Genomic DNA, 27,541 nt, shown 5'->3' with positions numbered 1-27,541 from the left:
CTCAATGTTATTCATATGTTTAAAAACTGCCGCAGATACTTTTGGGTGTTGGCTAATACTATCTGAGACAGAGAAGACAGCGTGGATGACCTATCAAAGCAGCACATGATCCTGTGCAGATATGTCTATGTAACTGGGAAGGTGACTATTTTTCCCTAGATTTAATTTACTTTTTTCTTTTTTCATAGGTAAACTGATTGCATGGATCCTTCTTCGTAAAAATACGTAAGGTCTTTAAGTGCTGATTTTTGGCATTCTTTTCTACTGCGTATTCAGATGAAAGGAAGCTGAATTTCCCCTATTTGTTTATCTTGTTACTATGGCAGCAACTGTAGAAATGCTGACCTTTGACCCCAGGTTTCCCTTGAGGACTGCAGAGTTTGGTAACAGCCTGCACCCTTGTTTTTACCACCAAAGTACAATCTCTGTCTCAGGAGCAGTTAGGTATTTTTAAAGGAAACAATTTCAATAAGTTCATTTTCCTCTCCAGCCCCTAGAACTGCCTCCCCCAGAAAATCTACACTGATAAAAAAGCCATGACGCCCTGAGCACAGGGTGGAGGGGAGGGGAGGAAAGACGTCCGGACACAAGTATGACTTTGATTCCTGGTCCGCCAGGTGCTCCCTTGAAATGGTCAGGAGCCCCAGAAGGTCATCTGTCACCTGTACAACTGTTTGTCAGCTGAGCAAGGACACACACGCCTCAGGACAGGATGAGAGACCACCTGAGGAGCAGGTACCTCATAAATATTACTATTTTATTATAATGAAGGGGCTGTTAGTGTTCATTAGAAAGTAATGAGATGGGCATAAAAGTAAACCTTCTCAGTAACTAAAGTTGGGCTTTTCAAGTATAATTTTCAAAATTAACAACAACAACATCAACAGTCATTCAGGTAGGTTTTGCAGGTTTAAGGTCTGAAAATAACGTTGTGATTTCTCTTCTGCCTTGTATCATGGGAAGGAATGTTCAAGGCAGAGATAAACTTGCCACAAGGCGAAGGCCAAACTCATCGAACTCATTCTGTTTGTGTTAATCGTTTCCAGCTTATAATTTGATGCACATTCATTAATTCATAATTCTCTTACTAATGTTCTGGGTGGTCATTATGGAATATATTATGAGTTTTCACCCTGCGAAGTAAATGCACTGACAGAGGGCATTAGTCAGCTTTCCTGTCCCTCTCTGAGGTACAGCCTGCCTGTCTCTGGGATACGTGCAAGTGGGAAGGAAGAGTAGAAGGAACAGAGCTGGAAAGGAAGGGGCCAGGGGCCAGAGGTGGTACCTGAGCCCGTACTTCCAGGACTCAACCGACACAGCTACAAGTGTGCTCCAGCAATCCCTCGAGGGGCCCCCAAGCCACGCTGGTGGACACAGTGTGGCGTAGTACCCCATCCCAGCATGCACTGGGTCTCAGATTTTCAGCGTATACTCTCTGTGCTTGCTGCTCCCTTGAGTTGTCATGTTACCATATTCAGATTTCAACAACTTTTAGATATTGCCCAAACTGCTTTGCAGGGTTTTGTATGCCTTACATAACATAAATATATTCGTAATCGAATTGACATTGTCAGTTAGTCCATTCAGATCAATCTTTTTCAGATAAAATTGTATAAGAAATAACCATTATTATCCTGCCTCAAAATTTGTTTTAGATGTTTATAATGTAAAGTAATATATAAAGGGTGGAGAAGCAGTAAACTGGAAATCCTTGCTCAGTATGGAATTGTTTATTCAAACAGAAGCTTTGCTAGAAATAAATAAGATTCTCATTATTTAATGTCATTTGTATTGGGTAGAAAGGCCAAATGGGAAAGGCATGTGACTGAGGTTTTAGAACTTAAAAATCCCAAGATCTTCAGGGTTCTTTGGGCCCTAGGGTGGAATGGAGAAAGGTTCTTTGAACCTGTCCGTGAGGGTCTGGGCCAAACCCACTTCCACGAAGTGCGGGAGCAGAGGCTGAGCTGGAGGGGCAGGGCGGGAAAAGAGTGCTGTGGACCAAATCCTGCACCCTGTGCCTGGAGTGTGTGTTGGAAACTTCATTCCAACACAGGGCAACTGTGTTGTGGCGTGAGGCCCTGTGAGAGCCAATGGGGTCACAAGCTCTCTGTCCTCAAGACCAGATTATGTCACTGGTGCAGTGGAGTAGTTAACCTGGGAGTGGACTGGTCACAGAAGTGAGTTCTGCTCTTGCTGCCTTGCTCTTGTCCCTCGTGTAGCCCGGTCACAGGCTGACACACAGAGCACAAAGGCTCTCTCAGAATACTGGCACCACACTCTTAGACTTCCCAGCCTCTAGGCTGTCAGCCAAAGAAACCCTTGTTCTTTACCAGTTATGAGCAGCAGAAAACAGCTGGGATATCTTCCTGCTTAAAATTTGTATCTCTGTTGCTATGGAAATTTTCACAAAGGTGAAATGAAGTCACAAGAGTGGGTCCCTAATGTGACCCACAGGTGTCCTGGTAAGAAAAGGAAATGACACCAGGGCTGTCCTTGCAGAGTAAAGTTCATGTGAGGGTACCATGGGAAGCTGGGCATCTGCAAGCCACACAGAGAGACCTCAGGGAAAACAATCCTGCCAACACCTTCATCTTGGACTTGCAACCTGGGAAACTTTGACAAAATAAATTTCTGTTGTTGAAGGCATCCAGGTGGTAGCATTTTTGCTATGGTGGCTTCTGCTAACTAATACGTAAGAGTGTGGGGGGATTTTATCATAATAATAGTGACAAATGAGAAAAAATTAAGATGATAACTTGCTTTAATAGAGGTTTTGTATTGGGTTGTAAATTGGGAGGTGCATTTATGTTCATTCTTTTAGTTTGGTTATTGCTACTATGACAAATTGTCTCAAACATAGCTTAACACAACACCCTACATTGCTAGAGGTCAGAAGTCCAGCACAGCTGGGCCCAGCTGGTCCTCTGTTTAGGGTCCACAAGGCCAGGGTCATAGGGTTGACAGGACCATGTTGCTTTCTGAAAACTCACTCAGGTGCTGGCAGCATCATTTTCTGTCGGCTGACAGCTGAAGGTCTCTCTCAGCCCCGTGGAGTTATCGGCAGTGCTTATCATGTTTTCCTTCTCATTAGCAAATCACAAAAGGTATGTGGAGTCTTTCTTGTGCTTGAAGAATCTCTCCGAATTTCCCTCTGTGCCTCTTATCTCCTGCTTTTAAGAGCTCCTGTGAAGCTTGAAAACAGGTACCAGACACACTTAGAAGAAATAAGTGCCGGCGTCTCGCAGCACAGTTGGGTGATGATAGTTTATAGTCACATGTTAGATAATTTATAAAGAGTTAGAAGAAAGAAGTTCCTAGAATGCAAACACAAAGAAGGAAAAGAAGAGGCAGATGCTAATTGTCCCCAGCTGATCATTTGATCAGTGCTTGCTGTGTGCCTGTGCCGAGGTGCCGCAGTTCACCCAGTAACATCTACAAGTGACACATGTCCACCAAAAAATTTAAAAACTAAAGAAAATGAAATAGAGAGCTCATTTGATTAGATTGAGCCCTTTGATTAATCCAAGATGATTTCCATTTCAAATTCTTTAGTGTTAATTATATCTGCAAAATATTTTTTGTCATGTAGGGTACATAATCAAAAGTTGTAGGAACTTGAGTATAGATCTCTTTGAGCAGACAATCTGCCCTGTAAAATTCCTATTTTATGACTTGTGATATAGATGCATTTTATAAACTTTATGAAGTCCTTGGGAGAAAGGATCCAGAGGACAGGCAAGCTGCTTGGGCTTCATTCAGGTTGTGTGAATAAGTAGGTCGTTTGCGTGGAGGCTGTGCTGGGTCCCTTCATTCCTATTGGCCTCGGTTTTTATGTTAACATAGCATGAAGCTGAAAGCACTGTGCTGGTCAGGAGACAAAATAATATTTGTGGAGAGGTTTAGGAATCCCCAAGCCACTCCTCTGTAAATCTGTGTTACATATTACTTTCCTGGGCACGGGTGATTTCCACTCCTTACCTTTAGTCAGGAAAGCAAAGGCAGTAGTGTTGTGCAAATAAAGCAGTAGAAGCCAGGAGCAGAATGCTAAAGAATAAGTCTCCCTGTTGAGGCTCATAAGTCCTTGCTTTGTAGAACACTGCCAAGTGCATTATTCACATTCTTTCAAGAAAATAGAAACCATACTAGGCACCCATTGTTGGAAGTGGGGGGAGGGAAGTTGTGGTGACTCAGAGGTAAGTAGCAGTAGGATGTCTGGAGCAAAGTCCAGAGTACTGAGCAGGTGAAGTCCAGAAACCAGGGCCCTGCTGGTGCCACTGAAATCAGTCACAAGATATGATACTGGAACAGATCTGTTGGATCTCATGGTTGACATTTGACCACTCAAAACAGGTGTGGGACAATGGAACAGGAGCCATGAGGGCCACCCTGGAATCATAGAGGAACAGCTTCCCACCACCTCTGGCACCAGCCCGGGGGCAGAGAAGGAGGCCTGACTAAAGCCTGGGCTAGCATGGCATGGAATCATTCCAGTGAAGCCACAAAAAGCAGAGAAAGATAAAGAGAAAAGAAAGAAAGTCTTTTCTCCCACTTCTGATTGGCTGGACATAGATGGAATCTAGCTTTCAAACACTGCAGGAAGTCAGTCTTATGGAGCAGGAAGGAAAGACAGCCAGTAAGACCTAGAGAGAAAGGGAATCACAAGCGTCAAGTGCTTTACTTGGCATTAATCCTGAAAACCAGTTGTCACCATATTATTTCTTCATCCAGTTTGGGACTTTGCTGAAGGTACTTTCTTAACTCTGTCCAAGCACATTTTTTTATTCCTGTATGCTGATGTGGTGTTAGGAAGATTGCAGTGAAGATTAAATATGGTAATTATGGAAAAGATAGAGCAGAAAGGCTTTATTGAATGAGAATTCAATAAGAATTCAATAAAGCTTATTAGTTTGCTTTATGAAGATATCATGGATTTTCCATGTCTAGGATTTTATCTTCAAAATGATAGGTTTTTCCAGTGCAGAGAGAAGTAAAGCAGAATAAAATGCCTTTATTGTGGGGATGGAGAAGACCACAAGGAAAGAGAGAGACAGGCACGGAACTTCTAAGCATCTTTCGTGGGGTCCAAGGTTAAATTGCCCCAGGCAGAGGCAGGATTTAGAAGGTGGGCTGCCTGACATGGCAGACCAGGATTGGGTAGGAGTGTGGGAAAAGGGAACAGGACATTACAAAAAGGGAAGTAGGAAGTCGTAATTTGACTCAGCAGAAGAAGGGTGAGGCTTAGCATATGGCCTCTAGTGGCCAGCGCCATATTGGCTGGGTGCCATAGTGACTCAGCACCATACCACATGACCTCCAGCGCCATATTGGCTGGGTGCCATAGTGACTCAGCAGGAACTACAGTGGGGCAAGAAACCAATCACAAAATATGACTGAAAATTAGCCATTTGACAATTTATGAATATTTAGAGGAAATTGTTCAGAGTCTTATTGCTGTCCCCCTTCAATTTCATCATGTGATGGTTCAGAGGCCCTCACCCCTCCTGAAAGCCAGAAGTACCCCTTCTTTCTTTTGGCAGTTCAGCTGTAGATCACCTCCCTGCTTCTCACACACACCACACTTCTAAACAGAAATTAATGGCAAAGATGAAGGGTTAGTTTTCCCATGAACACCTCCCTATTCCAAATTGATACAACCTTTTTAAAAAAATAACAAATGCTTTTCCTTTACACCAAGAAGGGGATTTTATTGTGATTAAGGACGGACAAGTGAATGTATAAATATTTATGTTTGATGTTTTGGTTTTTTCACAAAAATAAAAGCAGGAACAGTGATTCAGAATTTCATAGTTTACAACAGAATCCTTTCACAAAAGGAAAAAATGAGTATGGAATTTATAAGGTGGAATATGGTTTCATAGGCAAATATTAATACAATGGAGCAGCATGCAGAAAAGTTAGCCACTGCAGTACACAGCGAATTATAATAAAAAAGACCTTGGGCAGAGTGAAGACACAGGAGAGAGAGGTGAAGAGGGAGTAAAGAGGTGAAAGGATAGGGACAGAGAGTAAAGACAATGAGGAGAAGTGGGTAGGAGAGAATATAATGGTTTAAGTGAGGATGCAAGCCTTCTAGGGAAAGATAGCCTGTAATATTTCCATTTAGTTTCCTTATATTGCTGTGATATCTCAGTTCTACCCCAAATCGAATCCATTTGATAAGGTATTTCTATGTGTAAATATCTGCTGATGCTCTCTTCATTCTATTCTGTTCTGTTCTATTCTATTCTATTCTATTCTATTCTATTCTATTCTATTCTATTCTATTCTATTCTATTCCTTATTCAAAATTAATGTGAAGGGGTCCTGTTGTGTGCCTAGGTCACCTAGGCACAGAAAGAGGCAAATAGCTGCCAGATGGGAGACATGTGAAATCCAGGTAGGCTGGGAACATTTGTTCAGAGATGAGAACCTAAAATATGAGCTCCTGAATTCAGCTTAGCTAGCGGTAGACCAAATAGACACAAACCACAGCTGATGCTAAGAGCGAGCTGAAAAGTTCAACAATTGTTACAAATAGATTTAAAAACAAAGGAAAACATCATAGCAAGGAGGTGGAGAGTCCAGCTCCAAATAACCAGGGGGGCCAAGAGAGGATGCGCTCAGCTTGAGAGGACTGCTGACCTGTAAGGTGGGGGTAAAGGTTAAGCTGTTTCTACACAAACAAGCAGAGCTGAGGGAGAGGCCTGGAGTGCTGGGCTGCACGCAAGGGTGCAAGGCCAATGGGGCCAGGGTCAGAGCAGCTCCACATAACTTCTTCCTAGAACTATGGTTAACCCAGCAGGAGACCCGGCCATCACCCACCCAGGGAAGTCTGACTGCCAATCACCTCCCTCTCTAAGTGGACTAAAATGGCTGCAACTGCCGTGGTTCCCAACTTGATACATCTCCTCAGCAAAAGTTAAGCAGATCTGGATGAAGGGATGACCACCCAGTGCTCTGACTTAGCGCTACACATGATCTTATTTTAATGCCCAACCCGTGTAAAAGAAAGTCACTGTGCGTAAGAGAAGACTTGAGTTAATGCACAGGGAAATAACAAATCAGTGAGACAGACACTGTGATCAGAAATATGACACAGGTTTGGAGATCGTAAAATGACCGAAACTAATATGTGAAATAAAAGCCTCAAAAGTTTTGTCAGAGTATAAATTATAAAAAGAAGAAAAGTAAAATTCTAGAACTAAAAATTATAAAAGTAAAATTTCAAATTCACCGTCCAGGTGGAATAGCAAGTAAACAAGAACTAGTTAGCAGATGAATCAGAAAAAAAAAAAGAAGAAATTCTTTAAAGTGCAAAATAGACGTCCTGAAGGATGGTCAGCCAATTTTATATATGCATCGTTGGGATTCCAGAAAGAAATGAGGATGAAGCAGGAAGACTGTTTGAAATATTTCTAGAAATGGCAAAATCCTCAGACTTCAGATCCCTAAAGCATTAAGAAAGCAAGACCAATGCAAAGACCCTCAAGGAGACGTGTAGAACTAGTAACGATGAAATTGAAAACAATGAAAAAAATTTAAAGGCAACAAGAGAAACCAGAGAGTTTGCCATCAGTGGACCATCAAGAGGGACACTAACTTCAATCCTGACAGAAGGCTACCTCTTTATACTGAAGGAGATAGACTCCAAGGTAGAATATATTTAAAAAATGGAATAAGCAAAGCAAACAAAACAAATATATTTTCAGATACACTAAAACAGAAACAGTTTATCATGTGCATAACCTCACTGCCAGTAATCTTCAGAAAGAAAGAAAATGTCCCAGTGTGAAACCATTGGTAAGAAATGGAAGCAGACAGGGGAGAGAGGGTCGCTGCCAGGAATCCATGGTGTCTAGGATCCTGAAGGTTGGAGTCCTCTTGCAGGGGAAAAGAGCTCCTGGCACTCATTGTGTCTAACGTGAAATGTCCTGTCTGCAAGCTGGACATGTTATGTTGGAAAACCTCTTATGGGTAAAATCTACAGTCAACAAAATTTTAGAAAAATGAAAAAGTCTGTACAGGCATAAGAATTTCCGAAGTTATCAGATACCCTACTTATTAGGCTATTCTTCACACTTTGGTTGAGAAAACCTATCTTAAAATCATTACTATTAGCTCCAGAAAAATAAAAAAAAAACTCTAGGGATGACACAATCCACAGAGTGTCTACTGATCTTGTGCTCATGTGTACGAAGCTGGATGTCTGTGGTCTGTTCTTAGAGCCAAGCCTTGCACGCCAGAAAAATCAACTAATTATCTCAGAATTAGAAGATCTTCTTTTGTGGCATTGGAGAGTTTTAGACTTAGGGAGAGTTTTTTTTTCTGGAGGTGGTGTTCTCAGAAATCAGGGGGATACAGTTTCATGGAGGAGTTCTGCTTCCATGAGAGAACAGAGTTTTACACAGCAGGAACCTCCATGTGACCTGGGGTGGGGTCCTGCCGTCAGATATGTGCCCTCAGCCTCCTGGGAGAGGACAGGCTACAGAGAAAACTAATTAAGAAACTGACTTTTGTAACTGTGTATGAAACAACACCCAACAATATCTCCCCTCCCCTAATTCTGAAAGCCGTAATTGCATTTCCTTATGAGAAACTTCCACTCCTTAAATAAAGTAAAAAGGGCAATCTCTTACATGTTCTCTTTTAAATAAAATTATTCTTTTAAGCATATATTTTAAATAACTTACATTAATTGTTATGTTTAAGTACATTTTAAAACATAATTCTATCAAAAGAATTTCACACATTCATTGGAGAACTATTTAATTTGATGCGTACATACAATGAAGCAACAATGTTTTCGCCTTGAACTAGGCGACGTATGTGCTGCTTCTGCAGGCATGGACAGTTAGGAATCTCCAGAGAGGCATCTAAACTCATGGGCTCAGACTTGGGCATCTCTGTGGACATGGATGTTTGTGACAAACATGGCAAATGTGGGCTTATTCTATGATCACAGAGAAGAAAGTCTATTGGGTGTCTAATTACCTGCAAAGCAGAAACAAGTCCAAAATGCACTTGAGACATGGAAAAAATGACCGTACAAAAATGAACTTTCAGTTAGGAATGGGAAAAGGACCATCCACACTAGGGGAAAGAATCACGGAACACACAGAGAATTTGTGTTTGTCTAAAGGTCTCAGCACAGTGAGTCCTGCCCTCAGCTATGGATCGCTGGGGGGAAGCAGGGCCGTGATGCCTTGCCAAGGGCAAAATTCACCGAATATTGTCTCTGTAGCCCCTCCCCATAGAAGTAGTCATTTGTGTGTAACCTGTATCTCTCCGCAGGTGCTAGAAATGACTTGATAACCACAGAACTCTGCACAGAAACACTTACTACCTGCCGTCCACAGTGCTGAGCACTCCCTCACTGTGAGGCAGCTACTGCTGGTCCCATTGGACAGTCAGGAAATCCATACTTACTCTGCTTCACAGTTCACCTGGTCTTGCTGCCACATGGCTCCGGGCAAGTTGGCGTCCTCCTCTAGGACAGGGTAGGTAGAGGGGCTCAGGTTCTGCACTCTCAGTGCATTTTCTGAGTGCATCATGTGATGCCCCAGCAGGGCACTCTAGTCATTCAGCTGTGCTTCTTATAAAGAGGGCCCTTGCCCCTGGCAATCCTCTCAGGTGCGTTAGTGTAACTCTGGACAAATACAAGGCATGGACAGGAATAAGCGCTGTATCCTTACGAGCCAGTCAGTATGTTGCTGGCTCCAATTCATCAACTTGTAAGTCTCAATTAATGCAAAAGTTTCCAGTGACTGAGCAGTTTTTTAAAGCTTTGGGCATGATACAGGCATTTTCAATTTCTTTTTGCATTTAATTTTCAAATTAAGAGATAAAGTATCTTTTTTAAAAAATGAGGAAAGAGAAGCTCGGAGAGGTGAATTATCATGATACCCAACCGAAAGTGGGCAGAGCAGGGGACTTGATTTTGAGATCTGTCCATTATCAAAAGAAATGATAGCTTTTCATATAGGAAAGGGAATCCACCCAGGAAGAGGTAAGTTCATTATGCAAACAGAGGCTGAGCAATCGCTTATGGCTATGGCAAAATTGACAGAAAGTGGACATATGTTAGAGAAGATGGGGGCTTCTTTTGGGCATCTTTCTGATTGTCCTATTGACTCAAACCAAAATGGAAAACACCATGAGTTCATCCTCCTTCTGGACCTATCTGCATTTCTGATGCTTTGGTATCTGGGCCCTTGCTGATTCTCCTCCCTCCCCACCAGGAGGGCTCCTGAACTCCTAGAGGTGGTGAATGAAAGTGTCCCTTTCAAAACAAATCAGGTAATGAACAGCCTGATTTAGAGCACTCACCCCCTGTCCTAACATCCGAGGGACAGATATCAGACAACTAGAGCCACTCCAGTTTCCCCAGGGCTGAAGTATTTAAACTATGAGGTCTTCAGCCTGCTTTCCAACCATGCAGTCCTTTTCACTGAGAACTTGAGGAGCCATGCCATGTATTCCTTTACTCCGTCTGTCTCATGGAAGTCCCTGGGTCTTCTGTGGCCCACACTGGCCTTCTGCTCTGGGGACCTGTGAATAGCACATTCTATTCTCCATGACATTCACCCTTGATCTGTTGGCCTCATCACGTGAGTAATAATACAATCTACATTTCAAAACATATTCTGGACTCCCTTCCCATTGCAAACTACTGTTTCTGTCCTCTCCTTCAAGGAAATTTTAAAAATACTGAACATTTGTTCTGAAATCATAAGGTGACGTAGAGGTCATTTTCCTGAAGGCAGTATATCTAACTGCTTCTTTCTTTTTGATATCTGCCTGCAGAAGCAGGGACTGCAGCAACCGAGTGCCGCATCTTCATGAATTTTAAACTTTTATCTCTTCAGGTGGGCTTTGTAAAGGTAAATATTACATAAGGAAGCAAAAGTGCTCTGAGGAAAGTTTAAGGAGACGCGAGTGGATTAGGTGTGTATCACTAATGTTTTCATGATTTTGTTTCCAGTAGGAATTTAACCATGCAAGAGATAACATGGTATTGAGAGCAGAAATTTGCTTTCCCAGGCATGCAGAATCTTTCTGTTTCCTTGCTTGTTTCCTAGAGGAGAGTTTAGGTGTTTTCAAATTCTCATAAACAAAATGTTTGTTTTACTGAAAAATTTATAATAAGCAATGATCAACTACCATAAGGTGATATAAGATGTATTTCTTTTATATTTTTACAATTTAAATGTTCTGATGAAGACTAGATTTGATGTCTTTGCTAATTCAGTATCAGTTATAATATAATATTAAGTAGCAAGTTGTAATTTAATCACATTATTTATTGAAAGGATTATATTAATTTCTGTCAATTCCCCTAAGTTAGCCTAATCCTCTAACGTCTGCTTGGATACATCATCTATTATTATTAATTTTTTGCAGATAATTTAAGTCTCATACAAAAATTATTATATAAGGCTTTAGAACAGATTGGAAATTTTAGAAAATTACATCCTGTTCAGAGACATACCTGTACCAGTTGTATCAAAATGGTGTTGATTAGAATTTATCAACATCATTAAAGGTTGAGGACTTAGAAAGGGTCAGATGGTAAAGCTATGTCTGTTTACTGGCTGAAACCTTTTTTAATCCCCTTCTCTCGCTCTGGACATGTTAGATTTGAGCATTCCAAAAGCCCTGCTTAATAATCCTGCATTGGCTGGCATCCAAAGAGAAATTATTCCCCCTCTAAATACCTGTGACACAACTCCGCGCCTGACGGGAAGAGTGCAAAGTGCTATTTGTTCTTCCATGCGGCAGCTCTGCGTTTGGTGCCTCCAAGCCTGAGATTTGTAATTCATATTTCCTTTGGTCAGAGGCATGGCGTGAATGCCCAAAAGGTAGATTACGCATACAAGAGGGTCCAGCCAATGTGCCCTCGGCTCTCCTTTGAGCACAGCTCTTCTTAGAGCAGCTTGTTTGTTAGCGAGGATCCTGTCACTTGTCCTGGTAGTTAAAATGTAGAAACAATCTCTCCTTGGACTGATTCTTTGCATTTTGAAAAATTGCCACGGCACATTCCCCAGCCTGCCAAGTTGGCAGATTCCAAGCCACAAGCTGGACCCCAGCCAGCCGTCAACGGTGCATTCCAAACCTCTGAGTCAGCATCCAACCCCAGGCCATTCTGTCCTGAGGGCCACGAAATCACCCTGAGCCAAACACTCAACTGCATGTTGGAGCTGAAACAATTCTCACCTTGTACTTGCATAACCTAGAGTGGGGAATAAGGGAAAGATCCAAATTCTGCTAAGCACTGAGAGGGAAGATTTCTCAGTAGAAGTTTGGTGGATATTCAGCCACCCTGTTTTTCAGAAAGTGAGACAGAGTTCTGAATAATTTTTTGGACTGAGTTGTAAAACACAGGTCCTGACCCCTCGTCGTCATTAAAGATCCCATGGGCTCTTTTGAAAGGACTAAGGGGGATTAACCTTTCTGTTCTGGCTAAATTCCTAATTGGATAATTGCGTTCTGCCTCCCTAAATTATCCCTGTAGCTCCAATTGGATATGGAATTTTCACTTCCTGTCATAAAAGGTTGTAGGGTGTTAGGACATTTCACCCCAGGGGTGATGCCAATTAAGTCGTTAGGGAGGTGAAATCTGTGTGTGGATTGTCTTTCTTTTCTCAGCACCCTTTCCCACCTCCTGATTTGGAGTTTCAAATTGTGGAAATCTTTCCATCACTCATTATGGAAAGGGATGCCATAAGTTAGTAATGCTGCTGATTGTCACATTATTTCTAAGAATATAATAAAGGCCACCAATAATTGGCAAAAAGGCCTTTGCAGAGAGCACTGTCCTTCTGAGGAGAACAAAAGAACATTCCTTCAATTGGCTCTGTCCAAACCTCCGGAAAGGGGGTTTACCACAAGCCCGCACACTGCATTTCTACTGGGGAGGTTGAGGGCAGCTTTGAGAGCTTTGCCTGCCTAGAGACCTGTGTGGGTCCTGAGCTCAGCAGTCACAGAAGCACGCAGGTCCCGGCCGGGGCCAAGGAGAATTCTTGCCTCTCCTGAATATGCATACGGGCATTAACGGCAGGCACATTGCACATGTACTTGATTTGCAAAGGAAAGGTCAGACATCAGTCTCTTCAGCTGTATTTATCCACATTGGAAATCATTGCCCACACTGGCACCTTTGAACCACAAAAGCAACACTGCCAGCCGCAGCCCTGCGCTGATGCTACATTGAGGGAAACAGTAAGAGTCAGCTTCTCTGTGACTTACTTATTTTCAGTTTTGCTTTCACAACAGCAAAGGAAGTGTTCTTGGGCCAACTCTCTCTGTATGTAACCTTTGAAATAGGCCATCTCATCAATAGTCACTTCATTAAGGATGTCATTATTTTTTGAGTTTTGTCAAAAGAATCATGGCTTAATTCTTCAGAAATGGGTATATAAACATATGTGTGGTAGATCAGTAGTCCCACCCTCCATCCTCCCACAATCTAACACGGTGACATGGGGAAGCAGATGAAATTTGGGATCTTGCTCATAACAGTGGGAAATAAATGGGGGAAGTAGGAATCCCACAGCAAAACAGAAATAAATTATGGAATGAACTTTGATTTGGCGGTTAGGACAAGAACTCAGGGTAGTCTCTGTAACATCTTCCATGTGTTATAAACCTACCCACACAGACTACACAGAAGCACATGAGAAAAAAAATCAGTGATTATCCCCAGAGTTGAAATAGTCATCTCAAAATTTGAAAAGTCACTTTCAAAAGTGGTGCTTTCATATCATCACCTTCTGTTTTAGGCAAGTTTCTTGGTATCATATAAACACAAAGGCTCAGTTTTGAAATATTCAACAGACTTTGATTTGATAACCAATTGATTCGTTGGTCTCTAACATAGCAGGTGACATCTGGCTGGAGCAGCTTCAATGCCCTTCTCTGTGTGTCCTTTGACTTTCTCTCCCCATTTCTCTTCCCGGAGGGAAATTTCCCCCATGAAGTCCAAATCCATTCCTCTGACTGCTCACATCTGAGTCTTGTCTTAAGATTTTCTAGCAGAACACCTAGAACTATAATCAAGAAGCTGCTATCATGATTATTTTCCTGTAAGTTGCTATCAGAGATGACCTTGTTCTCCTCTAGTGCACACAATTATAGGTCTTTGCTTTTAACCACTTAAAATTAATCATGGTTTGTGATGGTTTGTTGAGGGGAACAGTTAATGATCAAAAGTTTTTTTTTTATATATTTTGACCAATTTTGCATCTGGTAATCTGAGCAATTTATGTGACAATAACAATTTGCAGTATAATAACCATTAGTGAATTCCTCCAGTTCTGTCTAGTGAACTATGTATTGTCTCTAATATTCTTTTAAATTATTATTTTCTTATTTCCTTTAATGATTTCATCTATTCTTACCTCTGGTAATCTGAGCAACTTCATTGAAGATAGCAGTATGTAATATAACAACCACTGTTAATCCCTATCATTTGGTTTGAAACCCTGTATCATTTTTAATGTCCTTGCATTATTTTGTTTGTATTTTGCTATTGTTCTTTTTTGTGTAGTATTTTCTTTAAAATAAAAAAATTAATCATGGTGGGGTGCCTTATATTCTGTTTTCCTGTGGGCCTTTGTATCATTCGCAAATTTTATTTTCTAACCTTACATTTCCATCTCTGGAGACATTATCATCAAAAAAATCTTAGCACAAGATCAAGTGCTATGGGGCCCCTTGTTCCACCTTGATAGAATAGATTCTTAAAGCATTGTTTTAAGGGAGAGAGTTATAAGTTCTCAGAGTGGACTTGCATTTAACCTGTTTGCCATCTTGCCTGCCGGGTCTTTGTGCGAGTCCATGGGTGTGTGTTGCTGAGACTTGGACAGGCTTTCTAAGGGAGCCCTCTCATCTGTCCCCCCAGGTGAGGGACAGAATTATGTATGCAGGGATAACCAGAACTGATCCTGAGGACCCTTACACTGCTTTTCCAAATCATCTTGGGCCATTCAGTTAGTGATTCCCTACACACGTGGTGAAGAGTGCTCAGCGCAGAGTCTCACTCCCTACCAGGGAATTCATACTCGAAGAGCACAGATGACACCATCAGAATTGGGAAGTTTATATCTGCAACAATTCTTTATTCCTCTTTTTCCAATCTTGCACTAAGGTAAGCATAATTTCTTATACACCTGTTCATGAGCATTTAGCTAAAGGATACTAATGGAAGTGCTAAAAATTAAAAGCTATGATATGCTATTATTTTAGAGGAAGAAAGATTGAGACCCTTCCATGACCATGCTGGTTAATCATAATATCTTTCTCTCCAATCTTACTGCACCTTTAACCTTTCTTTATCAGAGAAAATATTCCACTATGATATAAAGAATGATGATTTCACACTTGCAAACACACATTCTCACATATACACAGCTATACCTAAACATTCTGTATTTATTCGTGATCAAGTAAATTATGAATCTACTTTCTAGCCAAAATGATGTTAATAATCTTATTATCATTATCTCAGGTAATATGTACTGTGCAATAGTTTGAGGATAATAAAAAAAATTAAATGGGGCTGGCCACTTGTGTCCCCTTCCACACTTTTCAAAGATTTGTTCTTTGAAAAAGGAGCTGATACAAAAGATGCCAGTTATTGGGAAAAATGCTGCCAACCACCAGGTAATGATCTGTCCCCCCATAAAGCAGTTGTGTTAAGTATTTAGCTTTTAATCTTAGGTACCTCTTCCAAGTTGCTCCCCTGAATGACCCAATCTACTGCCAGATTGTTGAGTTCCTTATAAGTTGTTTCAGTGTCCAATATTGTATCTGTCCCTCAATTCACATACACACACAATCCTTCAAAACACACACACACACACACACACACACACACACACACGAGATATATATTATTTAAGGTATTCAGATGTGTGACAGCATATTTTTGTGACATTGTTATGTCAGTATCAGAAAGTTATAGTACCAACTAAAATGTACTAATAGCCCCAAGTTATTATAATCATATGGAACCAACGTTAGAATAATTATATTTGCATGGTAATGCAAAGTCACATAAACATACTTCTGATAGGACCACAGGCTGAGAACATTTTGTATATACTCTGTACTATAAAATGTGCTGCTCCCTGGCAAATCGGCAAAAACCAGAAGTCATACCCCATGGCATTTGACCTTGACTGACCTTGTCTGAGACCAGAGTTATATCCATACCAACAAGATAACAAGGGAACCTGATGAGATAGATCATTCACCACACTGCCAGGACTGAGGTGACGCAGTAAATTGATATGATCTTCTGACCTTAATATTCATAACTTTACTCAAGTCCAGTCAATATGACTGTACTTAATTTTGGGGTACTTGATCTTAGAAAAGGAAGAAGGAGGATAGTGAACGCAGAAAAAAGATGCTGGACTGATGAAATTCTCTGCACTCATCTAATACTATATGGTGTCCTGTCTTTGAATCAACTGGAAAAGCAACTATGATTTTAGATTTGACAAAGGCAGGTTGACTACCACTTACTTGAAATGCTTTGGACCATAAGAAATTTTCAGGCTTTGGGTTTTCCAGATTTTGGAATATTCATATATTGGAAATCCAAACTGCTCCACTCTTCAATATTGTTTTGCATTTCGTGCAGACCTTCATAATCTTTTGGAGTTTGGAGCATTTTGAGTTCTTGGATTAGGTGCGCTCAACCTGTACTTGTTATTTATATCTTAAAAGTAGACAAAACTAGATTGGAAAAATTATACTGGTATGAAATGGTTGGCTATAAAGTACCATTTCATGAAAAGTTGAGAACTACAAGTAAACTCCTAGATATCATAAAGGACCCGATAAGGCTAACTCAATAAGCACCTCAGATAAAGCACTGCATTCTGTTCACATGAAGTAGTAGACAGAAAATTTAAGTACACCTGTGTTTTCTCCTATAATCAAATAGCACTCCGTGGTACAAAACAGTGTCTTTCCCTTTTCTTGAGATCCTTTTGCTTTCTGTTTACTTCGCTCCCTCAGATCAACCTCAGGTGAGTGAGCATAAACATGTTTATATTTAGAAATGCAAAAAAAAATTATACTTTGCTTAAGCACGCACCAGGAAAGCTGATTTCCTCTATGTCTTTATAGCAGACATAGTCTTTTCTTTTTCAGTATTTTAGTAAATCTTACTTGGCAAAATCACTAGCATAGAAGAAAATTGACTGTGTGCTTCTTTATGAACATTTTAAAGGGTGTTTAGAAAAATCCTTCACATAAACTAATCTAAAAGGATGCAGTCTTTGCCGACAAGCAGTAAAAGGAACAATGATGTGAATTCAAAACAGAATTTTTTTTGTTGTTCTTGTTGCTGTCGATGCAAAGAAGAAAGATGGTGCAGAGATCTTACGGTTATTTATTATGTTTTCTCTGTCAAAAAGATGAAGTCGTTTGGGGAGAGTAAGGGGTGCAGGAATTGGAAGAGGAATTGGAAGAGGAATTGGAAGAAAGGCAAATAGAGGACAGAGAAATAATGCTAGTGCTGCGAAGAGGTGGAAGAACAGGAGGAAGGAAATGCACAGGTGACAATTAATAAATCAGTGGTGTGGCTAATACAACAGACACTTCTGTGAGCCTCCCGCCACCCTGCCTCCCAGCCAGGCCCTGGAGTGTCTGACTTGGCACTTGGTGTGCTAATTCATCTCCAGCTCTGGGTTCCCTTCCCCTCATCCCACTCTTGCAAAAAGCTTTGGGAGTCCCTAAGCTCCCCGATTCTTTCCTAAATCGCTTCTATTTATAAGGTGCACAGGTAACAAAGTGCCAGAATCAACATTCTTTTCTAGTTAGCACAAACAGCTATGCAGCCTGAATGCGTAGTGACTTATAAGATGCTTAGTGAATGCGTACATAATTTGTGGTTGCCCATAGAAAGTAGGGAAATAGCAAGAGTCTGGCCACAGAGAGATACACATCTCCCAGAAAAGCAAGCCGTAAGCAAAGTGCATTTTGCTAAACAAAACTATAAATGGTTCCCAAAGCCTCCAGTTAATTCCAATATGGTAAGTGGCTTTCTTCGCCGGTGAGGGCAGCAGCCCCGGCTGCCAGCAGGATAAAGGCCAAGAGCACGCGCACACCTTTACAAGCCGAAGAACAAAAGGTTAAGCCTGGTTATCTCTGAGTGATGGGACCCTATCTGACCTTTAAATTTTTTTCTAATTTTCTCAGTTTCCAAATTTGCTCTTAAGAGTCTGCATGTAGTGGATATTGTTTCCAAGTCGGAGTTTGGTAGAGTTAGAAGAGCACTAGTGGGAAAAGAGAAAGCTTTCACGTATTCCACTTTCACATGCTCTTTCTCCTTCCAGTGTAGCACCACAGTTCTCACCTTTGTCTCCTGAAGGCCTTGCAAAGACACAAAGTGCCCCTTTCCGTACCGACCCTTCCCAGCTCTACAATACCGAGGCGGGCCACAGAATGTGTGCTTCTGTCTTACTTAATTTCTCAGTGCTAAGACATAAAACCAGAGACCCAAACTGTAAGGAGGCAAAGTTTATTTCAGCTCACAGTTTGTAGAGGTCTCACTACACAGTCAGCTGCATCCAAGGCAGGGCAGCCAGGCAGAGGAGAACCAGTCCACGGCATGGCAGCGGGAAGCACAGAGATCAAAGGAGAGAGACCCTTCCAGGGCACGCCCCCAGTGACCCACCTCCTCTCACCAGCCTGCACCCCCCAACATCCAGCCAGCCACGAACTCATCCGTGCGCGGATCCACCTAGGAGTGTCATCACCATGGTGCAGCCCCTCTCCCAAAGCCCCACCTAGGAGTGTAAGAGGCCTGGGGGGGGGGGACATCTAGGTATAAACCATAACAGCTTCTAAAACACTATCCACACTCACTTCCATTCTGAGGAGAACTGTGTGGAAAACTCTGGTTCTATAGATGTTTAGCCCACATTCACCCCCGCCGCCCCACATCACTTGGTCTGTGCTGTTTTTCTTTTTTCTTTTTCTTTTTTTTTTTTTTTGCCTCCCAAGACTTCTTTCCTGTGGGTGCTTGTTTGCAGTATGTAATGATTCTATTTGTCCTGGGGAGTCTGTGCATGCATGTGACATGTGGAATCCTTTTCTCAACCCACCTTTCCTCTTCGTTTCCTCTCTCTTGATGCCCATCCCATTTGCACAAGGTCCATCTCCCTACTCCTTATTATCCATCTTTTATGTTTCTCTTTATTTGTATTTTGGGCTTCCCATTTAAGAGAAACCGTGGCATACTTAAGCCTGTGTCTGGTTTACTTCGCTTACCATGACAGTCTTAAGGTGCATCCATTTCCTTTCAAATGACTCAGACGTATTCTTCTTTAGAGCAGAGCAAAACTCCTGTGTGTGGAAATACCACACTTCCTTTATCCATTCATCTGTTAATGCACATATAGGCCTCTTTCAAGGTTAAGCTATTCTGAATCGTGCTGCTATAAACGTAAGTGTGTACGGGTCACTGCAATGTGGTGTCTTTAACTCTTTCAGGAAGTTACCTAGAAGGGTAAGAGTTGGGTCAAATGGAATTTGTAGTTTTAGTTTTGAGGATTCTCCACACTAGTGTCCATGGTGATTGTACTAATGTACACTCCTGTGGTCACTTCTCACAGGTGGATTCTGTGACCTTCTCACCCCCCCCATTTACCACATACATCATACCACATGCTTCCTCTTGATGCAGTACATGTTTATTTGCTCATTTTTTTTCCTCTACAGTTCCTGGACCCAGTAAGTGTCCAAAAATATTAAGTAAATGATTAAACCCCAATAGGGAGTATATTTTGCATTAGGAATCCAAATCAGTCTTGTTTTCTAAACAACAGAGGAGGATTGCCGTGCTTAGAGTAATTTCAGGGATTCTGAGAATAATGAACTACATTTTAAACCTCATAAGGAAATAGTTATATGAAATTTTGTACTCATTATGTTTAAATGAACAAATATTTATAGAAACTGGGAATCTATGCTTGCATAGAACTTTATATTTACCTATTTATATATATTTTATTTTTCTGTTATCACTGCTTACCTCTTCCATTTATTTTAAATTGCTGTCACTAAGAAAATCTCCTAAGCTAAAAATGTGTCCATAAGCTATGCCTGTTTCCTCTTCATCATTCCAATTTTCTCTGTATCCCAGAGTGCTTGTGTGCACAGCACAACACATATCCTCGTTGAGTCTGGAGTTCACCCACCTTTGCTGACCAATCCCTGACAGATTTCCTGCTCTCTGTCAACTTCCTTTGCAAGGAGACCCCGGTGGTGCCAATTGTACTGTGATCCTTCTTGACTGGCTGAGGGGCTCAGAGGGGCAAAGAGACAAGCTGTGAACATGCAGGCAAAATGGTGAATCCACAGGCCTAGAGGTACAGCTACATCAAGAGCCAAAGCCAGGGAAAAGACACTGGCGGACAGGAAGCCCATCCATTAGAGCAGGACTGGGCCCCTGAGCTCTGCCGCGAGTAGGGGAGGCTGACCACAGAGCTGCACTGGCTGCGAAGGACACTGTCAAAGCTGCCCTTCGGTCTCAGGGTCCCTCTCCCTGAAACCAAGCCGAGGTCCCTGAAGATCACATCCTGCCTGACATTTTGTAGTTATCTATTTACTTCTCTCTCTTTCCGTTACTGACTGGAGCATCCCCAAGGGCACTGTGTAATTCATTACCCGTGATGTGTACTACAGAAGTGTCTGTCACAAAGTGGACATTATATGCAAACACACAAATATTTCTATATGTGTTTTAATGAATGGATAAATAAGTTGTTTGCTCTTACTATGAAAGATCTCTTGGTTTTAAAATCAGATCTAGGCTGCGGATACAGCTTAGCAGTGTAACACTTGCCTAGCAAGCACAAGGTCCAGAGTTCGATTTCTTGTACCCCACCCCCAAAATCATATCTAAAATGATGATTGAAATGTTAGATTTATTTTGGTCACATCATTCCATAGAGTAAAAATGGGCATGAACGTACATCATCATTGGACATGACTTTTACCTACTTTGTTGAGCACAGCTGATATTGCGGTGTTATACCTCAAGGATTATCTGTTCCCACACGTGTATGTACAATGCCAGTGACTCAACACAGAATATGCCCTTTGCAGTCTACTTCACCTTCACTTTTCTACAAAAGCGATAATGAGTGAGGTGACTAGGGAATCCTGCTGGTACAGAGAATGCGTCTGGATTTGTAAGCTTCTGTTGAGCAGATACTGACTAATATTGGGATTTGTTCATTTTACTCATAAAAGTGAAATAAGGTAACATTCGAGTCTATGGCCCCATAGCACAGTTTCAAGACGGCAGCAGGTGATTGCTACATGGTCATTATTAGAATGCATGGCAGAGGTAAGTGCTGGACCCCCGTCAGCTTTGCAGCACGGTCTTTGCCTGGTTTGATGAGCAGAATAAAGCAGGGCTGTTGGCGAAAGCATGTGATGAGGTCATAGTGCTCCTCATTATCGCACCCACTTTCGTAAATGAACACGCGAGCGCTTGCCAGCTTCTGAGTAACACCATTGTCATTGCTACCTATTGAATAGTCCTGCAAAAAAGTGAAGTTGTGCCCACCTCTAATGACTGTGATCTCTCTGGCTTTGTTTATAAATATAGAACTGTACAAATTGCACATGGTCACAGACAGTGAGGGATGGTGGTAAAGGATGGACTGGATTCACATCCTAACTCTGTTACCTACTGGCCAGAGAGATGGGCCAGGGCTACTCTCAGGGCCCTTGCACCATTGCGAGTCTAAAATGAGCTGTGAGTTCCACCTACACTTTAAGTTGTAGTCCAGATCTATCTCCCAGAAGCATTTGCTGACTCCTCCAATGGTATTTATGTAATGCTTTCCCATATTTTGATTAAAACATAGTTCTATTTTTATTAATTAGTGTTTTTACTTATCCATTTTTCCAGGAGACTTTACTGTTAACTTTAACTCTGCAATATTGAAAGATAATCAAAATTTAAAATGAATGAATGATTCATTCTTCATTTTAAGAAAATGCAAGAACTACATTTGAGGAGAGTTTAAAAGTTGGGAGGAGTTAGTTGTAATGTGTTTGTAAGTTTTATTATTCCATTAAAATATTCATATTGATATTATTGATCATGTTACACTTTCTATAACAACTTAGTTAATGGAAAAATCTAAGACAAAAACAAGAGAGAGCATAAAAGCATAAAAGGATATGACTAGCACACTATGTTCCCATCACAGGACTGGATGCATATTCATATAATTCAACAGGTGATCAAAATATACAGCAAAAGTTTAACTTTAGAAAAACTATTACAGCAAAAGACACCTTGGTGTGAACCTCCCTTGAAATACTCCCACTGAGTTCAAACACACTTATGCCTTTGTTTTTGCCACCTTTGGAATCAGTTCTTGAAGTCTTCTTTCATGAGAGTCGTTACAAATTTTAACAAGAAATAGATACCAAGCACCACCCAACAGAAATGTCTCCTTCTGAGGTATGTCATGTCAGGTCTTTTGTGTCTTTTTTACACAAGTTATCTTTTCCTGTTGATTTTCAAATTTACTTTAGGTATTAGTCTCTTCTCAGATGCACAGCCCCCAAACATGTTTCCCTTTTCCTGGTCTCTTCACTCTCTTCTTCCTTTGCTGTACAAAAGCTTCTCAAGTGTACACAATCCCCTGTATCTGTTTGTACTTGAGTTGTTTGTGATTGTTGTGCTATATTCAAAAATTCTTGGTCGAGGCCAGCATGAAGAAGATTTTATCCTATGTTTTCTTCTTGTTGTTTTATGGTTTTGTGTATTACACATAAGTTTTTGATCCATTTTCCTTTTTTTTTGTAGAATAAGAGGCTTAGTTTAACTGTTCTGTGGTTTTTGTAGCACCATATAGGAGACTATTCTTTCCCCAGTGTTTGTTTTTGACACCTTTATCAGGATTAATTCACCAGAAATGGGTACAGGACTTACATCCTGTTTGTCTATTCTGAGGCACCCCTTTGACTTCCAGTGTTGATTCAGCTGGCTGGGTGTGTATCCTCGTCTTCTCTCCATGCTCCAAAAGTTCCCACCCAAATTGGAAGTTTGGTCAGAGTCCATCCTTCTCTACCAGAGGAGAACCTGTGCCCCATCAAGATGCATGAGTTATTGCTGTCTCCAGGGAGAACCTCCAGACAAGCTCTCTATGTCTTCTTCAAAATCTTCTGACATTTCCTTAATAATGTTGAATATTGAACCCATTTTCTTTGATCTAATTACATAATTGTTCTACCGATGTCTTTCTCTGATATAAGAGGAATTAGGTGCATACGCATCACTTCTTACCTCTGCTTTGTACTTCCAACTCTTGCTTTTATTTTACACTTTATCTAATTGTATGTGCTTATACATATTATGAAATGTTTATGAGTTTTAAAATGTATTTTATATCTCTGCCATGCAAGATAAGAAATTATTAAAAAGTATCACTTCTTCTATTCTCGTTCTCCACCCCCTGCTTACTTTACATAACTAATAATAATAGTGAACATTAACAAAACAATGAGTACATTCTGTGTTTACTAACATAGGATACCTTTGATCTCTCTGCCCAACCATCCAATGATATAGGTGTTTTGCAGCACCCCCATTTATTGCATAAATTGACAAGTAGAGTCTTGGGTAAGTTAACTAAGTAGATCAAGTCCATATAGACCAGTCAAGGAAAGCCATGATGATAACCCTCCCAGCCTGATAGGAAAACTGAACATTCTTCATTTCCTGCCACATTCTGACTTTCACACTGTCAAAATAGCGTTCTGTTCTCTGGAACAACTAAGTGTCAGGGCTCCAAATAGGTGCTAGCATCTTAAAATCAACAATAGAAACTTCAACTGTTGGGGCTGGGGATTTAGCTCAGCGGCACAGCACCTGCCTGGCAAGCGCGAGGCTGTGAGCTTGATTCCCGTTACCGGAGAAAAAAAAACAGAAAAAACAAACTTCCACTGTTAAGGTCACATTATCTAATATAAAGAAATTACTGAGTTTAGGCATCAGAGATGGAAATTTTACCACAAGTATATGCAACTGAAATCAGAATTTCTTCCAATGTTAATGTTAAACAGACAGTCTCCACTTCTTTTTGGCTTTCTCTGTATTTTATTGGAAATGTTTCAGAAGCAATTGTCTCGTCAGATAAAATATTGTTCTTTTTTGCCTTTTATTTTTAGTTTTACTGGAGGACACCAAAGTAACTTTTGACAAAAATTCGGTGATTTTTAAACTTATTGAGCCATTAAATGTCTACAAGTTGATATATTTTATCCTCACACTAATTAGGCTGGGTAGATAATTCAAAAGTTAAAAGGACTGAGCCCATGTCCTGCTGTCCTCAGTACCGGTTTGATTTGCATTGTACCCTCCGGGATGCTCTGTGGTTGTCTCTTTCCAGGGGGATTTTCATTTTATCCTTGAGTTCGGAAATGGCAGCCACCAATTTCTGCATGCTCATATATATGTTAGTTTTGTTTTTCCTATTATCTCCTTTGTTCTGAAGTTCGGTACCTTTCTTTCATTATTTTCTCCTACCTGCCGATTCCCTTGCCCCCCTTTAGGGCTTGTGATAATGCGCAATGAACCTTCTGGACCTACATTCTGGGTGTCACCTGTTCTGTTACTCAGGCAATCACTAAGTTGCACATGGCAACACAATTTTAAAACACACTTTATATTTTAAAGCAGTTTAGACTTAAAGAAAAATGAAGCAAGTTTTGCTTGTATTGTTCATGCGCTACTTTGTAAATGGATGTTTGTTTGTTAATATGTTTTTGTTCTTTTATTTTTAAAATAATAAAAAAGAAAAAGTAAGGATGAAGCTGTTGGAGAGAGTTCCCCTCCCCCAACTTTTTACATTCTTAGTAACGTATGTTACCACATTTAATGACTGAAGCGTAAAAACTAATATTAATACATGATTATTATGGAAACGTCCAACTTTATTTGTATTTCACCAAATTTACAATTCCAGGATCCATTCCAGGATGGTTTGCTGAGTTTCTGTGTTACATTTTCCAGGTCCCTCTGGTTTGTGACAGTTTTTCAGTGTTTCTTTTGCTTTTCAAACAATAACAAAAAGAAAATATTGAAGAGTCCTCGCCAGGTAGGTCTCTTGCAAATGTCCCATAAACCAACTTTGTCCGATTTTTTTCTCACAATTGGACTGTGGTTATGATTCAGGGGGAAGAATCCATGGACGTGAAGGGTCCTTCTTGTCTCTTCTGTCTGGGTGACATCTCTGATATCTCTCCGTTAGTTAAGCTGTGTGATGTGTGTCAGGTGTCTCCACTCTGAAACTGCCCCTTTTCCCTGCTCTTTCACTGGGAGAGACTCAGGAATTCCAGCTGGGGTCAAAAGCAAGTGAGCTGAGAAGGATTCTGTCTCCTGGAGTTCAGAGCATCTTTCCAGAGCTGCTATAATTCCCCAGTGGCTTGGGGTTCCATCCCCACAGGGCCCCTGACTGGAGGTACTTTCTATGACTACATTCTGCAATTGTGCAGGCTCGAATCCAATAACCTAGGCTCCCTTGGGATGAGGTAGTAGGCCTAAGGCTCCAAGAAGTCCTGTCATTTGAAACCCAAGTGGTCCACCATGACTCCAGAGCCCAGGAACTCTGAGGCTGTGGTAAGTGCCCCCGCGCTTTTAACCTGAGCTGCCCTTGGGGTCATCCTGGCATTGTCTTTTAGACCAGCACCTGGCTTCTGCAGAGATGGCTGAGCCACATTAATCTCTATCAAACAGCAGCTTAGCTATAATCTCAGTGTTGTCATTGTGTACCGTATGGATAGACTGAGGATTTTCCAAGTCATTGAATTCTGCTTCCATCTTGCTTAACAGTTCCATCTTATAGTAATTTCTTATCACTTCTTACCATAAATGCAGGGGCAGAGCTCAGCCACACCTTCCACACTGTACTGTGAAAACTCTTTAGCTAGCAACCAGACTTCATCACTCAGAAGCTTGAACTTCCATGAACAAGCAGAACACCAACAAAACTCAGCCCTGTTCTCTGTGACTTTATATCAAAGGTCAACATTCTTCCATGGGCCAAGCACGTGTCCCCCAGTTCCCTCTGATGCTTCATCAGAATGGCCTTCGCCATCCATATTTCTGCCAACCTTTAATCCAGGTTACTTCCAAAGAAGTTTTACACTCTCTCCGCAGCTCTTCTCTTTGCCTTCTGAGCCCCAGCCAGAGTCACCCTTGAAGTCTGTTTCTCTGATGAATTCTTACACCCTTTACCCATCATCTCATTCCCACAAGTGTCTACAGATTGAGATGATTTTTCGAGCAGCACATCTTCTTCTTGGTATCAAAGACTGTCTTAGCCCATTTGTGTTGCTTTGATAAAGCTGCCAGAAATGAGGTGACTTGAACAATGAATATTTATTTCTCCTAATTCAGGAGGTTTGGATGTCCAATTTCAAATTCTTACAAATTAGCTGTCTGGTGGAAACCCACTTCCTTGGTCATAGATAAACATCTTCATGCTGTAAGCCATGTGGCAAAAAAATGAAAGATGGGTTCTTTGGGATGCTTTCATAGTCATGATTCTGTCTTGGTTACTTTTCTTTCATTGCTGAGCCAAAACACCCAAAGCCCAAAATTAAGGAAGGAAAGGCTTATTTAGCTCAGAGTTTGTGGAGATTTTAGTCCATTCTTGGCTGGCTCCAAGGCAGAGTGTCACATGGCACAGGGCAACCGTTCATGGTGGTGGAAGATAGCAAAACAATAAAAGCAAAAGGGAAGGGTGGTGGCAAACAGCCTCTCTTTCCCTTACATACACAAATTATCCACCCCAGGGCGAGTGTAGCACTTACACTCATAATCCCAGCACTGGATCATGGATCAATCATAAACTCTGAAAGCCCGCCCCCATGACTGCATGAGACCTTGGGGGGACATCCAGACAGAAACCATAACACATGTTCACGAGAACTTCCTCTTCTCAGTTCATTACTCGAAGGCCCTAGCTCCCTATACTGTCGCTTGGGGCCAGAGATCTCACTAAGTTTATAAATTTGGGAGGGGCTCAAGCATATAGCTTTTTGCTAACCAATTTTTAATTTCTGGACTGTTCTCATTTTGTACTTTCCATTGTAAATGTTGCAACTTTTTGAATATAATCTCGAGTCTTCTTGAAATTATTTAGTTCTTTGACTTTTCCTTTTCTGGTCTATTCCCTTTATTGTTTCTCTTTCCCTTGTATTTGAGTCTTTATCTGTATGATTATTATACTACTGAATTGCACTGTCTTACAGTCATGTAAGTGTGTTTTTCTCAGAACCTCTTACAGAATTAATGATTAAATATAGATTTGATTTAAGGTAGTAACTCATGACAGAGAGAACACTATCCCGCTGGGAATTCTCAGTTACCAAATTAAGATGTATATTTTGCAGAAATTAGAACTTCTACAACCATTTACTCCTCTGTGGCACTTCCTTTGCCTCTGAATTATTTCCCTCTCTTTTGCCCCATTTCATGCACACAGACTGGGAGATC

General features: G+C 41.1%; 1 long non-coding RNA gene across 1 annotated transcript in view; it reads left to right on the top strand.

Moving 5' to 3' along the window:
• The first annotated feature begins 352 nt into the window (after window positions 1-352).
• Window positions 353-27,541, top strand: part of LOC106150286 — a 58,518-nt gene continuing 31,329 nt past the window's right edge. Inside the window, exons 1-2 of the long non-coding RNA XR_001237007.1 lie at window positions 353-444; window positions 618-735. This is a non-coding gene — a long non-coding RNA (uncharacterized LOC106150286). The remainder of the gene's footprint in view (window positions 445-617; window positions 736-27,541) is intronic.

The sequence above is a fragment of the Chinchilla lanigera genome, unplaced genomic scaffold, assembly GCF_000276665.1.
Source record: "Chinchilla lanigera isolate Chin_1 unplaced genomic scaffold, ChiLan1.0 scaffold00069, whole genome shotgun sequence".
In the NCBI taxonomy this organism is placed as follows: Eukaryota; Metazoa; Chordata; class Mammalia; order Rodentia; family Chinchillidae; genus Chinchilla; species Chinchilla lanigera.
This window is presented reverse-complemented; position numbering and strand designations above follow the sequence as displayed.